We start from the raw sequence: 17,202 nt of genomic DNA on the forward strand, positions 1-17,202 counted from the left end.
TCTGAAATAGAAATCAAGAAAGCAATCCCATTTATAATACTGCAACATTATTATCTAGGAATAAATTTAACCAAAGAGGTGAAAGACCTCTGCAATGAACATTATTAAACATTGATTATAGAATTTGAAGAAGACACAAAAATGTGGAAAGATATCCTATGCTCTTGGATTGGAACAATCAATTTTGTTAAAATATCCATATTACTCAAAGTGATGCACAGATTCAGTGTAATCTTTATGAAAATAACAGTGGCTTTCTTGACAGAACTAGAAAAAAAAATAAATTTATGGAACTGCAGAATACCTAAATAGCCAAGCAATTTTGAGCAAAAAGAACAAAACATACAGTATACTCGTGTAGTATACTGATAGTGTGAATATAAATTTGTACAACCACTCTAGAGATCCTATGGAGGTTCCTCAGAAAACAAAAAAATAGATTTACTGTATGATCCTGCTATCCTACTACTGTTCCTATATCCAAAGGAGATGATATGAGCATATCAAGGAGCTACTTGGACATCCACGTTTATTGTCCAACTATTCTCAATAGCTTGGATACTGAATCAGCCTAAATGCTCATCAATGGATGAATGGATAAAGAAGGTATGGTATATATACACAAATTGTATTCAGCCATTAAAAATTTGCAGTAAAATGGATGTAACTGGGTAACGTAATGTTAAGTGAAATAAGTTAAAACACAAATCCCATGTGTTCTCTTTCATAGATGGATGCTAAAATATGTTGACCTGAATATAGAATAGTGATTGCTAGAGGCTAAGAAGGATGATGGGTAAGAAGGGGTATTAAAGAATGTTGGATAGTGGGGAACGGAAAGAATTTATAAGTTCTGTGGTTTTACAGCACAGTGAAAGGACTATTGTTCAGAAGACCCTGTGATATATTTTATGAATAACTACAAGAGAGGAGCTCAAAGGCTCCAAACACAGAATAATGTGCTATTTTCAAAATTTTCTTGCATATTACTGTGTATTTTTCTCCATGAAATTTAGAATAGATTTTTCAGGTTTCATGAAGATCTTATGAATTCTCAGTCAATCCATCTTGCCAAAAGATACTTGAAATAACAAGTGTTTTTCCATGGCTCTTGACAAGTTACATTGACCAAATGTTTCTGTTTGATTTGGTATTCTTGTTATAAATATTTATATGAAGTTATTTTAGGTTAGCTTGTTTGATGACTCAGCTCTGGAGACATGGTTGCCAGATAAAATACAGGATACCTATTTAAATCTGAATATCTGATAAATAATTTATTATGTCATATGTACTATTTGGGACATTTGTTTCATACAATATTTACAATGTTATTATACTAAAAATCATTTGTTATTTATCTAGATTTAAATTTAACTAGATATCTTATATTTATGTTTGCTACAACTGGTGACCCATCTGGAAAGGCTCTGCAAGCAGATATAGATATGGTATGTAGAGACCAACAATAACATTATGTTCTGATAAAGGAAATGGCAGAAAACAGAAGCAAGTAAGTTTCAGAAAGAAAGGCTTTGAAATTTTTGTTTGTATACCTTACTCTCTTCAGAGTTGGAAATGCTTAATTTTTTAGATATTCTCTTCAATATAATCCCCAGTTAGAAAGTAAACACATTGCAAAAAGTTATATTGTGTTAAACAGAAGTTATTTTAGGATTTCTGCCACTATTTGTGTTACATGTTTGGATTAGTTTCAGCACAGTTTTTAATACAGATACTTACGGTAATGGAAATACTGGGAATTAGGTCCTGAGGTTTTTTTTTGGTTTTGTTTTGTTTTTGAGTTCTGGTGATATTGTAATTGGAAAATGATGAACATCACCGATTTTAAGATTTTAAATTTTCTTTTAAATGACACACTAATTAGACAAAAGGTAGTCCTCGATAAAAGTATTTACACACCAAATACAAAATAAATACACAATAATTGAAAAACATATTATTATCCATTGATTCATTTTGCATTCCCACTGTTCATTTTCTGTTTCATTTTTCTTTGCCTTCTGTAAATCCTTTTTTTTCTTGCTTGCAAGTCAAATTTTGGCTCTGGTTTTACCCATTGTATTTCTAGTGGTTTTTCCTCAGCTGGTATAACAAAAACATCTTCAGTGGGATCATGTGGAAGAATAGTCTTTGGCTCTTTCTTTCTCAGTTTCTGCACATCTTTCACTTGCTGTTTCTCTTTGTATTTTGCAGCTGTGATAGATCTTATGATACCCCGATGCATGCTTGGAGACTGGTAGTGAGGATTTTCATATAAAGTTGTCCTCCAAAACTTCCTTGAAAAATCTTTATAAGATTTAAGACAAAACGAGGTCCTATTTCTATAAGAGCAGCATCTTCTATGATCTGAAAGTTCCGAAACCATATCCTATTATCCAAAATGGTGAAAGTAAACTCGTGGTCCACAAATGGTCGGCTTTTGGGATGGTACCTCGGTGTACTAAAAATCTGAATTAAGAGTTCTTTTAACAATGTATAGTGTGACAATTCATCAAAAGCAGGATTGAAAGACAAAAGAGGCCGAGAACCTTTCGAACAATTTCCTGTTCAGCTAGGGTATGGAATGTTTTGAACAAGAAATTTGGCTGATGGCCCATGAGGTGAATTTGAAAGCCACATATAGAGATCCTGTTTTTTCTTTGCTTCAAAATAGATGCATTTATTGCAGTTTTTCATCTCACAGACCTCATTAATCACAAATAATTTATCTTTACGATCCATTTTAGTATCTGCTTTAGAATGAGGTATCAGTGTTCTCAAGTCCTGCATTAAATGTCTTGTCCTGAAATTTATTCCTCTAGAAGAAAAGATGAGAATCCATTCCTTATTCTTCCACTTGCCCTTGCAAACGGGGCCTGGGATATGGTTGGTCTCTCTCTTCTTCCTCCACCTCTTCTGCCTTGACAGGCGACTTAGATAGAGGCTTGGCATCTTTTTCGTTTCTCTTTGGCTTCTTCCCCTGCACCGCTAAATCCCCACGCCATTTCCTCTTGATTGCCACCATCGTGCCCTTGCTCTACTTCCGGCCCTGCTGCACTCCCTGAGTTTTAATATTACCTCTTGTCACTAAATAAATGTGTGACTGCCACAGTAATTAGAACTGTTTGTCAGTGTATTGGCTCTCCTTGTTCTAGATATGCAATAGGGTTGCACAGCTGAGTCTGAAAGACCTCTGATCTAATAAAATATAAGTGGTTTGTCTAATACAATATAAGTGGAAACTTTAAGAATTAAATTTCCATTGTCTATGTCAACACCCATCCCAGATTTATCTTGGAAGTATGTGTTAAGTTGGAACTTGAAGGGTTTGGGTCCCTGAAGGGCTCTTTTGAATAGATCTTAGTTTTCAGATGACCCACAATAAATACATAAGATTAAAAATTTAAATCATCAGCTTTAAGCCTATTTGTTACTGTATTTAACATGTCCCACACTGACAGAAACAGGAATTGTGCTTTGAAATGTATAGTTGCTGCATTAAAACCTGTAATGTGGCATTGGCTTTTTGGTTGGATTCTGGTTGGCTGAGTATTACAGGCTAGACAGATGGTAAACTGTCTCTTGTGATAATTTGAAATGGAGTTAATGTACCTATTTTATTTGTATCTCTAGAGGATGATGTAGAAAATAAAATGTTAGTAATGTGAGTTGGTACTTTAGTTTTGTTTGATAAGTATTTCAAGAAAGAGGAAGTCATATAAGAACTGGTCAGTTTGCAAGTTTTAATAAAAGGAATAGAGAGAGTCCATGGACTCAAGAAATTGTGTACTTGTCAAAGATAATTTCTTCCCAATATCAAAGAGTAAAAATAAAACTGACAAAACTTTTGGTCAAGAAAGTCTTATTAAACCCAAATATATGGTCATTGAATTTATCGTTAAATCTTCTGAGTGGATAAAATATCTCCTTCAATGTCCAGTTAGAGTTATGCCACTGAGTAAATCCTTTCAGTTGGACAAAATATAAAAGATTAATGTGAACAGAGACCTCTGCTAACCTTTATTGGACATATAATGAAAACAAGAAATGAGCATTATTTTTTCTTAAGCCATTGAGTTCTTGGGCTTCCAGGAGAGATGTATTGATTTTAACCTCTTGTCTTGTTCTTCTGTAAAATGGGATTAATTATGCTTGCCTGGCATAGACCACAAAAGAATTACAAAAATAATGGACTTATTCACCAGCCTATATTTCCTGAACATCTTTCAATGTGCTAAGCTTGTCCTAGGCTTTTGGAAATCAAACCTGACTTTTTCTTATAGAGTCCAAAAATTTTAAAATACTGTGCGATCATTAAGCATGATGGGCTTTTGGCTCACAGAGGAAGATTAGCTTTCTCAGCATTGGGAGGGAAGCTGTCAAAGAATAATTGCTAGAGGGGAGGATATGCATTGAATCTTAAAGAATACCTGAGAGTCATGTCTATGCAAAGGGCATAGCAGTGATGGAACGTGGTATGAAAGAGACAATTAGTGTGTGCTCTGGGGTGGTGGCAGGTAAGGTTGGAGGGGTGGGGAGAGGGTGGGTCTATTGTGTTATAAATCAAGGAATTTGTCCTTTCCTAGATCAGTCATGAGTCACTGAACAATTTTAAGTATGGAAAGAAACAGAATAAAATTTGTCTTTTCAGAAATACCCTTATGGAAACAATGGAGAGTGGTTTAGAGAGGTAGATATTACTGGATAGAAGTTCACTGAGCCAATACAGAATAAGTAAGATGGAGACCATGGATATGGAGAGAATGGGAAACACTTAAGAGATATTTTTTAAATATTTAAGAAATGGAGTCACTAGAATTTGAGGACTGATCCATTCTGAAGTCTCTGATAGAGGTGGGGTGGAGAGGAGGTGGCGATTCTATTCACTGAGGGTGGAGTGTAGAAAGGGGAAGATTTTGAGGAAAAGGTGGTGTGCTCCTTGTTGCCAGTGTAGTTTGTTATTTACCTGTGTGTTACACAAGAAGAAAAGTTCAATAAGCAATTTGCTTTATATAACCTGTTCCTAGACTGAGAAGGAAGCATAAACATTAGAGTCGTTATCACTAAGAACTAAGAAGTAGACGCTGTCTGGGTTTTGTTGGTGTTGTCTAGATAGAGTGAGGAAAGAGGGAAGAGGACCAAGGTGAAGCCATAGGGAACATAAATATTTTATTAAACGTAAGAGCTGATTTTTTATTGGATACTTACCATGTGCCAGTCACTGTGGCAAGAGATTCACATGTATTATTTTGTTTAATTTCAACAGTTACTGTCATTATTCTTGTTTCATGGAGGAGCAAACAGAGGCTCTGAGAGGCAACTGCCTAAGGTCATAGAGCTGGTTAAAATGGTAGAGCTGGGACTCAAACTCATTTGACTGAATCTGAAATCTACAAATGTCACCACTGTGTCAGGGAATGAGCCATGAAAACAACCAGGAAATGTGACTAGGGGTTAAAGGGGAATCTGGATGAGGTGGGTATACAAAAAGCTACAGGAGGAAAGACTTTCAGGGAAGATTTGGTGAGTGAAGGATTATATGGTAAAAGGTTCTGTGTGCTGTGAAGACATTAAGAAAGATAAAATGCCTGAGTATTTGAGGTGGGTGAGGCGATGTTAGTGATCATGGCAGAAGCAAGTGTGTTAAGGAGGAACTAGGGATTATAGAGTAAAAAAGGTGGTATATACTGTGTTCTAGAAGTTAAGTTCTAAAAGAAAGAAGAAAGAGAAGACATGGGGCCACAGGTCACTTGAGGTTTGGCCTATGTGGTTGTGTGCTGTGTTGTTTTGATTTTTTTTTTTATTTATTTTTTGGTACTGATTGAACTAAGTGGCACTTGACCACTGAGCCACATCCCCAGCCCTATTTTTTAAATTTTATTTAGAGACAGGATCTCACTGAGTTGCTTAGTCCCTTGCTCTTGCTGAGACTGGCTTTGAACTTGTAATCCTCCTGCCTCAGCCTTCCAAGCTGCTGGGATTACAGGTGTTTTGATTTTTAATGGGAAGTATGTGATAATTTTTAAAAGTTAGTGGAATAGAATCAGTAGGGTAAAGAGGAAAGAGAGAAAGATGATTACCATGGGGGAATGGGCCTGGGAGGTACTCTTGTGAGAAGAAGAAAGTGAATGTGCATTGAAAAAGGAGAGAAAGAACTAGGAAAGCAGGCAGAGTCAGGGAAGTTTGCAGGGGAATAAGAAAAAGTAAGTGTATTTCTCCAATAAATATAGAAACACTTTGAGAGGGACAAGCTTTATGTTATACAAATCAAGCCTTTAAAATATTGATAACATGATTTTTTTCAAGTTACACAATATATCAAATGAAAGCAAGTAAATCTTAAAATTTGCGAGATTCTGCATCTGGAAAGGTGGAAAGGTTGTCCAGATTCTTTTTTCTTTCTTTTTTCAGTCTGTATCACATTTTTTTTTTTTTTTTTTTGTTTTGTGGCTCAAGGATAGACATGACTTAGAATATGGTCTTAGTTATGGTTAAAAAGAATTGCACTGGCTACATGCTATAGGTTTGAATGAAATCAATAAGACATTTTTGAGAAACAGACACTATCAGTCCCCTCTGGAAACTTCCCTCAGTCTGTCTACTGTGGACCCTTTTATCTTGCCTTAATAACCGATACAGGAAACCATGTGTGTTGGTCAGCTTGGGCTGCTGTAACTGAATAGCATCGACTAGGCAACTTAAGCAAAAAACAATTACTTTTCACAGTTCTGGAGGTTGGCAAGTCTGAGGTCAGGGTATCAGCCAGGTGGGTTCTGGTAAGGATCAGATCACCTCCTGGCTTGCAGAAGGCTGCCTTGTTACTGAGTCCTCACAGAGAAGAAGAAGAGGGGAAGAGAGGGAGAAGGAGGGAGGGAGGTTGGAAGCAAGAATGCAAGCACTCTGTGATATCGGTGTCTCTTCTTGTAAGGCACCCTTTATGAGGACCCCACCCTACGACCTCATGTCAACCAAAGGCCCTATCTGCAAAGACCATCACATTGAGGGTTAGGAGTTCATTTGAATTTTGGAGGACCCATTCAATCTATAACACCCTGTGATCCCAGAAGATTTGTTTACTTTAGGATAACCCCTAATTCCTTCATGCTTTTATATTGTCCAGTTAAATCAGAACCTTGGTGATCTATATTTACTCAAGAGGATTCAGGTAATTTTATACTTCTAAAAAATTACTGTATTTTTCAAAGTTCATGTCAGAAACCATTTGTCTTTTTAAACCACCCGGCTTCTTTTCTCTGACTTTAAAAATGCATTGCAAAAAAATACTTGGGTGTGCTTAGCAGAACATAGGACAGTAATGAATGTGTGCTTCTTGTTAACCCCTAAGACTTCTGAATCTGCCTCCTACCTTTTGGAAAGTTTTTTGTCATTTACCTGTTTTTAAATTTTTTTTGCTGTGTACTCACAGGGTTTTTATCTTCCTCAGGCAAAATTTCCTAAAATCAGAAGCAGGGATTTTGTTGGATACTGCTTGCCTGTTAGTTCTGTGCAAAGCTGTTTTTTTTTTTTTTTTTTTTTTTTTTTTTTTTTTCAGTCTACTGTCAGGTGTCAAAACAGTCTTCTAAATGACTGAATTATTAAAATGTTTGGGGGCAACCAGGGACCTGGAGAAGGGCCCCACAAAGGTTGAGTTGGCATCTGGGAGAGCAATGCCTCCGGCTACCTAGTGACAGACAAGGTAACTCCAAACACAGAATGTTTTCCAAGCTTGTTGCTGGCAGACCCATAATGTCTGATCGATCAGTGACGAAAATGGCCAGGCCTCGACATGACAGGGATGGTGTCCAGAAATTTGACTGTGCTATTCGATACGAAAGGCCATGTCAGAAGATTTTGAGCTACCATTTCCCTCTCAGAATGCAATTGTTGCATGATTTAGCAGCAAACATTTCCCACCTCCATTGACTGCTTTAGTTTGTTTTACTGTGATAATACTTAAAAAGTTATGGTGATGTTTTACTGCTGACTCTTGGCTGAGCATATTTTGCAGATTCAGTATGTAAATGTGCCCCTGGAGACTACTTATGGCACAGGTAATGCTGTTGGATGGGCTTGGATGAGACCTGGGCATTGAGCCTGGCACAAGTCATTTAGCCTGTGTAGGCTTTAGTCTTTCCCTCTATGGAAAAAGCAATTGGATTAGGTGATACTAATCCAATTGATCTGTAGTTTTATGATTTCTATAAAGTATAGTTAGGAATACTGTTTGGCACATAGAAAGTGATATCAAAATGCTAGCTATTATTTTATTATTATATCACCATCACAATCAACTCCAAGATTTATTAATAGCCAGTGGAGCAAAGCAATGCTGGAAAAGATTCAGAATCTCCCTATTCTTCTCATGTCCTAAACTATACCCATTGATCAAATCACATCTACAGAGGGATGGAATTGTGGAGCCATATTGATCACATTCCTTGTTTAAGTCAGGGAAATGAACTCACTAAGGTTGTTTCTTACTCGTGTCATGGTCTAATGCAAAGGAAATGGCCATCCTGGAGATATTTATCTGAGCAAAGGCCACAGTTTCCTTCTATTGTGAGGCACTGTCATCTTAAATATGGGTGTGCAAAGTTACCATGAAAAGGAGAGAGGTGTTGTTTCTGGACCCAGATGCACTTTGCATTGAACAGCACCCAGTCATATAGTCCCAACCTAATTCTGAAGGAGGGTAGAGCTCATAGAGTTTCTGTGTGTACAGAAAGGAGAAAGCTGGTTGACACATTCTCTCTTACATATGGTCCTGCAGACTCCTTTTTATGGTGCTCTGACCAAGTTAGTATGAGAAACTGTTTGATACTGTACTATCTTATTTTTATTGCATGAGTGCTATTGAATTGTGTCCTCTTCATGTGGAGCTCTGGGTTTGATCTTTGTTTAAGAATAGTCGTCACTCTCCTGGCAAAATTGTTAGTATTTCTCTTATGGAAACTGAACTGAGACCAAGTTTCCCTTTTCAGGTTGGCAGACTGTGAGGAGGTTTAAAGCCAAGTTTGTGGCCCATCTGTAGCAATTACATTCCTTACTCAATTTTGTATTCCATAGACTCAGTTCCCCTATATTTTTTTCTCGCACAACTGGTTCATGTTATTTTTGTTGTATTTTATAATAAGTCACTATAAATCATTTTTGGAAGAAGATAAAATACAAGTAAATAGGTAAACAAACTACGTAGAGATATATCTCATGGAAATATTTATCACCGAGTCCATTAATTGATGAATATATACTTCCTTAAACCTTATGGGAGGTCACACCCATTATTAACCATGGCTCAATTTGGTGGTGGTTCTAGACTCAGGAGAAAGGGAAAGAATCCATAGGAAGACTTATCAGAATGTTCAGGGAGGGAGGAAGAGAAGCAGTGGGATTCACCTCACCCCCTCCTGTAACATCACTGGTACAGATAGACATTTGAATAATAATGCATCCCACTCATGGCAATATTATCATAACTCTATTTATTCTTTCATAAAACAAAATATAAAAAGCAGAATGTTCTATATTTATCTTATGTGTAATCTTTAAGAAGTGGAAGAATCCCTTTGTCTCATGGTATTAGGTTACCTTACTGAAGTTCAACTTCCAAGTATTGATCTGAAGAGTTCTTGAGCTGAGGTGGGTTTCTCCTTGGCATCTTTTTGGGCCAGAGAGAAGCCAGATGCAAGCCTGCTGTGGTACCTGTATCTTTTCTTTTGGGAAAAGCTGAATTATCCTTCTCTAATATCACTTCTAATTACCCTAAGAAGGTTTTATTTTCTTTTCTTTGCCTGCTTTTCCCAGGAAAACAGCTTCAGGGTGTCCAGAGAAAGAAAGAATGCCAGAAAAAGAATATTCTCTGAAAGGCAAGCACTTTTAAAGAAATTTTGTCTTGTTTTTCCTCACTACATTACATTTGGTGAATTTGAATTAGAAATTGGAAAAAACTGACTAGCTTAGCCAATGCACTTACACAGACTTCACAAGCAAAGAAAGGAAATGTATCGACCTTATGGATAAACCAAACAGAATGTGATGCAAGATGGAGAATTTATGATTAGTTACTTTGTGCATAGATCCTCCTACCTTAGCTTCTAGCCATTTTTGCAGTTGGCCAGTGCTACTCTCTGTCACATCTCTGCCTCCTTGGATGAGTGGGGGTCAGCCTTAGATGGCCACCCAGTGTTCTCACCTCCTCGTTGCACCATGGGAAGTTTATTATATGGGGCAGAAATGAGAGTAGTTTACTTCTGAGATAGCATTATGAGAAATTTGTTTCTATCTTGGGTGTCAACTGACTCTCACTTGGATTTCTTTCTCTGGAGAAAGTAGGCTACCAGACTGTAAGCAGCCTCTTCCAGAAGCCCATACAGTGAGGAAGTGAAACCTTTGGTCAAAGTCGATGAGAAAATGAAGCCTGCCAATAACCATACACATGATCTTTGAAGCAGATTCTCTAGTCCCGTAGTCATTAGATGACTACTGCTCTGGATGATCACTTGTCTGCAACCTAGTTAAAAAAAACACTGAGCCAAATCCCTCAGCTGAGCTCCTCCCAGATTCTTAACTATCAGAAACTGCTAGAGATAATAAGTACTTGTTTTCATTTGTCTCTTTTTGGGGGTAATTTGTTATGCAGCAGTAGATAACTAATATAGATGAGACAGAATTGACATAAATCTTTTTTCCCCACACATCAAGAAATAAATCATTGGTTTTTCTTGAGTGTTCAGAGATACCTGACTTTTCTTTAAATTTCAATTTCTTTCTTCCTTTCCACCTTAATAAATATACTTATCACCTGATACAGCAAATTAGATTTTCTACTAATGTTGAGACCCATTTGATAGTATCTTGGAGTAGTGATTGAAGAGATGAGATTTCTCCCAATGCTCAATATAAAAATAATTCCCTCCCACAAACCTTGTAGTAATGGTCATTATTAATTATCATCTAGGCAGCTTCCTTTGCTCTCCCCTTCTCTGGGAATGCTTCTCTTTGGGAAGTAAAATATAGATTAAAACAGAATCTGCTTCTGAATATACTAATCTGTAGTTAGCTTTCCTCTCAACATATTCTGTTTTTTCCTGCTAGTTTTAGAATAATGGACAAAGAACTCATTTTAAGAGCCAGATATTCTGCCTTAAATTTTGGCATAAGATGTTGAGAAGAATCATGGGGCATTGTCAGTTTCACTTCCTTGTTTTCTCATCTACAAGAGCCGAACAGGAAGCTTCCTTGAGGAAAATGGGGACCAGTGTGCCTTTTAGTGCTTTGTTTAAATGGATCATCTCTAATATTTTACTAATGTGGGGATTCGTACTACTACTTCTTTTGTATAGCATGGTAAACAGTTTTGTTATCTCACCTCAGAGACTCAGGGGAGAGTACTCTAATTTAATGAAGAGAGAAACTAAAAAGTCTCTATGATTGGTCCAAAGCTATCTCCTGGTTAGAAGCACTCATGACTGGACTCTCCATTTCCCACCTTAATTCCAGGCCCATTTTTGAAACACAGGGTTAGGCATTCAATTAGTTGAATTCAATTCTATTCCTTATGTATGCAAGGAATGACTTTCATGCATTTCATATGACTCAAGATAAGAGAAATCCCATGAACTTCAGAAATGTGGCCTAAATTTTTAGATGGATGTCCAGTTTCTGACCAGCATTAAAGTTTGGACAGGTCCATGTAGTTTGGTTACCACTTAATAGAATCAATTTTTACTTAAAATTATGCTTTAACTAAAACTGAATGGTATTTCTTTAGCTTCAACCACACTGAATTATCACATAATATGGCAAAAATATTCAGAATATGTTTGGAAATTGGCCTTGCTGTGGAAATAAGACAGATCCCTGGAAAATCACTTTCATTTGAACCTTCCTGAATTTGTTCAAGCCTATCTTTGCAGAACTTGTGCTAAAGTATGTCTAAAGGGGCATACATTAATTCATGGGGATTCAGTTTATAAGCAGGGGCAGCCCCCCATCCTGAGCATAGCTAAAAGTAGAATTAATCATCTGCAGTGTGCCTTGTTTCTGTTCTATTTGTCCATGGAGGACATTAATCTGTGCTTCCTTGGAAACAATGTTCTTGTTATATGAGTTAAAATTGTAATGAATCTAAAGAGAGGCAAATGAATAGATCTAAAAATAGATTCCTATTCAGTGAAATCTATACCCCTTCACCTTAAATACAATATTTTTGTTGACTATCCCTAGGAGTCAAGGGCACAGAGTTTTGCAAGGGCTTTTTGCCCCTTTCTTTGGTGCATATATGGGCCCACCCACGACCCTGTAGGACCAAGGGTCTCTGGTGTAGAGCAATTAAAATGCCAGATGCCAGCTGTGCTATACCTTTCATATTTTCCTAACATTAATTTCTACGTGATCCAAGGCAAACAAGCAACTGGGAAACCTGATTAGTCTTCTCAAGACTTTCTCTGTGGACTATCTCTTTTCTCCCCAGTGAAGGGATTGTTTTACAATTCTGCTGTGTGCATATTAAACATTCATTCATTATCTGAAAAGAAGGGAATATTCCTAAATAACATACATATAATTCCCAGTTAGATAATTTTAATTTTAATCATTATGCAAATGTAATGATGAGTCTACCTTTAATTTTTGTTTCTACCTAAGTTGGATATCCTTCAAAATTATTTAAAGAAATAGCATGATTTCAAAATACCCAAAACAGCAGAGAAAATATTTTCTTACAAATGCAGATCAGCTAGGTTTTAAATGATCTTAGGGATTTCATTATTTTTGAATAAATGCAATTTGGAACTATATGTAATATTTAAATGAATAATTTTCCAAAGTCATTACTGTCATCATTGCTTTGGTCATGACATTTCTAACCGAGAGTCTTCTGCATCTGCTGCTGTACTAGACTCAGTGGAATTTGTGCATTCTGAACATAGAGGCATGTGCACACTCCATTGCTGGTGAGACTGGGGCTTTCTAGCCTATTTGGTTACTCACCCTGGTAAGATGCCTGAACCCTGTGATTCTCTTAGGGACCCTTTTTTCCAGAGGCAGTCAGGCCCTAGCTGTCCACTCTGCTCCTTATGCCTAGTCCTTTTTGGAGTCTTGAGGCTCAGTGGGACGTGGGAGTCTAGCATAGGTCCTCAGTTAATATTCGTTGAATGAAGGACTGATCTTAGAAGAGAGTTCAAGAGTCAGTAGTGAACATTTGCTCAAATCTAATTCTGTTGATAACATTTTCTACTAAAAGTTCTAACACTTAATGACAAGGCCTTTTGGCATCCTCCTGAGAGGTTGCCATTGTGTCCTTGTCCTTTAGAATGGTCCCTCTATAGAAAAAGACTGAGGTGGAAGAAAATCTTCAGTTCTTCTCAGAGCACAGGTATGCAAGGCAAGGGGAGGGTTATGAAATATGTGGGGCCCACCAGTGGGCTTTAGGGAATCTACCCTCCCCTGAGATGTTGTGTAGGGTTTCAGTATTTATCCATACTAGGATGTATTTCTTTTGCAGGATCCATAGTGTTATTAGATCCTTAAAGGAGTTTGAGTTCCAAAACTGTCAAGAATCACTGCTATAGAGACTGCCAGACATAATTGCAGATAGATTTTGTGACTGAACTACTAATGCTACTAGTACCTAGGTAGTGGGGTTTTAAGGATGCAATTAGGAAAGTGGTTAATTAGAAATAGTTTGCTATTAGACACAAAGATGCTATTTGAGTAAAAAGTCATGATACTCCACCAAAGTTTCTTGGAATGCCTCATGGTTTAAACTTTCATTTAAACTAGCAGCTGATTGACTTTGTTTCAGATATGGAAGTTCTTTACTTGTTTTTCCATCATGAAGCCTGGAAAAGAAGTTCAGTGATAATGGAACGTGTGCAAATTACTTTTTTCAGTACAATGGAAATGTAGGTTTCCTTTTTCATTCATTGTATCCTGGTATGGTTCTGGTCTCTCATGCCTGAAATATATTTGCTTTAGGAATCTATCTTTTCTACTGGCCCAGGATCCATGAAAGAAAAGGAAATTTCTAGAAGGTAAAATAAGATTAGCACATTGTGTTTCATCTTCAGGACGAAATGCAGATTTCTCATTAAAAGGCAAATCCTTCTTTTGTAAAAAAAAATATCAAATGAAAAGGTGCTTAAATGAGATCGACAGATTGAATTTGAAGAACTAAGAAACACTGGTGAAATTTATTTATGAATTATATAACCTCCCTTATATATTTATGCATATATGTATAGTCAGTCACCCATTTCTTAATAACAGGGATATGTTCTGAGAAATGCATCCTCAGCCCATTTTGTTGTATGAACATCACAGAATGTACTTACATAAAATCGGATGGCTATGTCATCATTGGGCATAATCTTACGGAACTGCCATCATATAAGCAGTCCATTGTTGGTTAAACTCTTATGTGGTGCATGATTCTATGTGTACATGAATACATATGTGAGTTCTCTCTGTTACACACGCACACTCACACACGCGCCCGCTCTTACACATAAATACAGTATAGCAAAAAACAAAACAAAACAAAACAAAACAAAACAAAAATGTCAGTCTGTCTCTTTTCTTCTTTTCTTTTCTTTTCTTTTCTTTTCTTTTCTTCTCTTTTCTTTTCTTTTTTCTACTAGGAATTGGACTTAGGGGTGCTTTACCACTCAGCCACCTCCTGAGTCTGTTTTATTTTGTAGTTTGAGACAGGGTCTTGCTAAGTTGCTTAAGGCCTTACTAAATTGCTCAGTCTGGTCTTGAGCTTGCCATTCTTTTGCTTTGGCCTCCTGGTCACTAGGATTATAGGTGTGTTCCACCATGCCTGCCTACCTAGGGTTTTTTTTTTTTTTTAAATAGGGTTTAAAAAATACTGTTTTTACTGAGACACATTAGTGGGTAAGTGGCTTAAGTCATTCGTTTGTTTATTCATTAACTTGTTTAGTAGACATTTGAGCATAATACAATATGCTAGGGCCTTTATTAATCCCTGATATAAAAATATCAGGAAGAAGTGGTCTTTTCTTGAAAGTCTGCCTTTAAATACTGGGGAAAGACTAAACAGGACCTACATATTCAGAGTCAGTATTGTCTATGGATGTCAAAAAACAGGGTGGGATTTGAAGTTTCTTCCCCAGAAGGGACTCCTGGTTGTAAACTTGGTCCCCATTATGTATTAGCCTTGTGCCCAAGGTCTGTTGCTACCTTGGCTGTGATTGCTACCACCATAGGCCTCAGCTTCTGCTTTTGAATTAAATAGTGCTTCTCATAGGTAAAGGACTTAGTAGAATGTCAATAAATGCTGCACAAATGTAAATCAATTAATGATTATTAAAAACACAGTTGAACAAACTACTTAGGAGCACAGAGAAGGGAACTATAAAAAATAACTAGAAAGATTCTGGATAGATAATGCAGAAAATACATTCTTTGGTGGGTCTTCTGAGGAATAGATGATATATAAACATGAAGGTGCTTGGGGAGTGGGTCAGGCTGTGCCCAGGGGGCTGTCTAGAGCACTTGCATTACTTTCATTCATGCATCCAACTTATTTTTTCATCTTTCTTGTAGAGCTAGAATTTGGGTTTTAAAGATTTTTTTCCCCCTTTGGCATAAAAAAAAAATAGTGTAGTGAGAATTGTCATATAACTACTTTGTGTCTCTTTTCTCCCAACTAGCTAGTCTCCCAATGTGGATTTATTAATGTCATAATTTCACTAATAAAGATAGATTTTCAGCTAGAAACAGGTTCCGGTTTACCCTTCTGTTATATTTATGTTCAATGCTATATATGATGTTTAAGATTTTTAATTTTTCTAGTTTTATTTCAGAGTAGATAGCTCCAAAATATTTATACTTTCTGTTAACTCTTTTATAGAGCATTTTTATTTTATACACAGTGTTGTTTTCATGTATAATTTGCTACTAAATCCTATTTTTATTCACTATTTACATTGAATTGTACCTATCTCAGTCTGCCACACTACTCTAAAGCAATGAGCTTGTGACATTTATATGTTAATGTATGTGCATGTGAGCACATATATGTATCTTAACACTTTGCAGATATGAGAGAGTTTTAAGTATAAAAAGATTTCCTAATATCCTGAGGTTTTTTTCTGAGATACTGAGAAAAGCAGTGTACAGAAGTAGCAATATGATAAAGACTAATTTATTTCTTCAACCCATAAACCTACACTATCATTTTTATTAAAATATATTTGCCTACAAATATATAAAAAAAGGGAAATTTTTGAAAAATATATTTGCCTACAAATTTTATTTTACAAAAATTTCCCTTTTTCTTAAATTTAGTCTAAATTCTTCAAAACTTAAGCCTGGGATACCTGAAATTTTAGATGATAAAGTAATGTATCCAATATGGTAAATAAGATTTTCTGTTACTTTAAGGGGAATATATATTGAAAAAGACTATGAATTTATGATAAAATATTCACTGGTTAATATTTTCAAGATCAACTCATATTGCCAGTGCCTTCAAGTTCTTTTAGAAAATACAATACTCTGAACACAAAAATATTTAGCAATGTAAGACTTAATTTTCAGATATACTAGAAATAGTATTATTTTAGTGATACCCATTCCCATATTTAGTAAAATTCTTATCTATGAGAATGTCTGCAAAGATTTTAGTGCTGTTAATCTAATTGAAACTATATGATTACACAGAAATGAATGTTAAAATGACTAATATTTCTTGGAGACCAATTTAATTTGCTCTTAAGTACTATAGCAAATGACATTCTTCTATGTCTCCGAATGGTATTGATGTTTATATGTTCAGGTGTTGCACAAATTAAGGAACTAAATCACTTTCATAGGTAGGAGTTAAATGTGGTAAAGAAGTCATTAAAGTAATTTACAGCTGATGATATGTCAAAGCAGTTTCCTGTGAAATCCTACAGAGATGGGAGGGAGTAAGAATCATTGAGAATTAAAGATTTTTCATCTCTAATTACTTTACCTCTCTTAGGAACCACACATAAATTTTTAATGTAAAAATAAAGACAACAAAGACCAGAGAGGAACGGTACACTGATGCTGACTTACTTAAGTTTTTGTTTTTCAAAGCCAGAATTCTGGGATTGAGTTGAATTGTTTACTTGACTTTGAGTGCCTTCTCTCTTCATCTTCACTACGGTATCAACAGTAAATTGTTCATAAGGCCTGTAAGATTTCATA

At 36.1% G+C, this 17,202-nt stretch overlaps 1 pseudogene across 1 annotated transcript; it reads right to left on the minus strand.

The window, feature by feature from the left end:
- Window positions 1-1,804: 1,804 nt before the first annotated feature.
- LOC306643733 (ribosome biogenesis protein BRX1 homolog) lies at window positions 1,805-3,028 on the minus strand (annotated as a pseudogene). The gene has a single exon. The product of its transcript is annotated as a ribosome biogenesis protein BRX1 homolog (transcript).
- Between the last annotated feature and the right edge of the window lie 14,174 nt (window positions 3,029-17,202).

This window comes from Sciurus vulgaris (assembly GCF_902686455.1).
Source record: "Sciurus vulgaris genome assembly, chromosome: 14".
Classification (NCBI taxonomy): domain Eukaryota; kingdom Metazoa; phylum Chordata; class Mammalia; order Rodentia; family Sciuridae; genus Sciurus; species Sciurus vulgaris.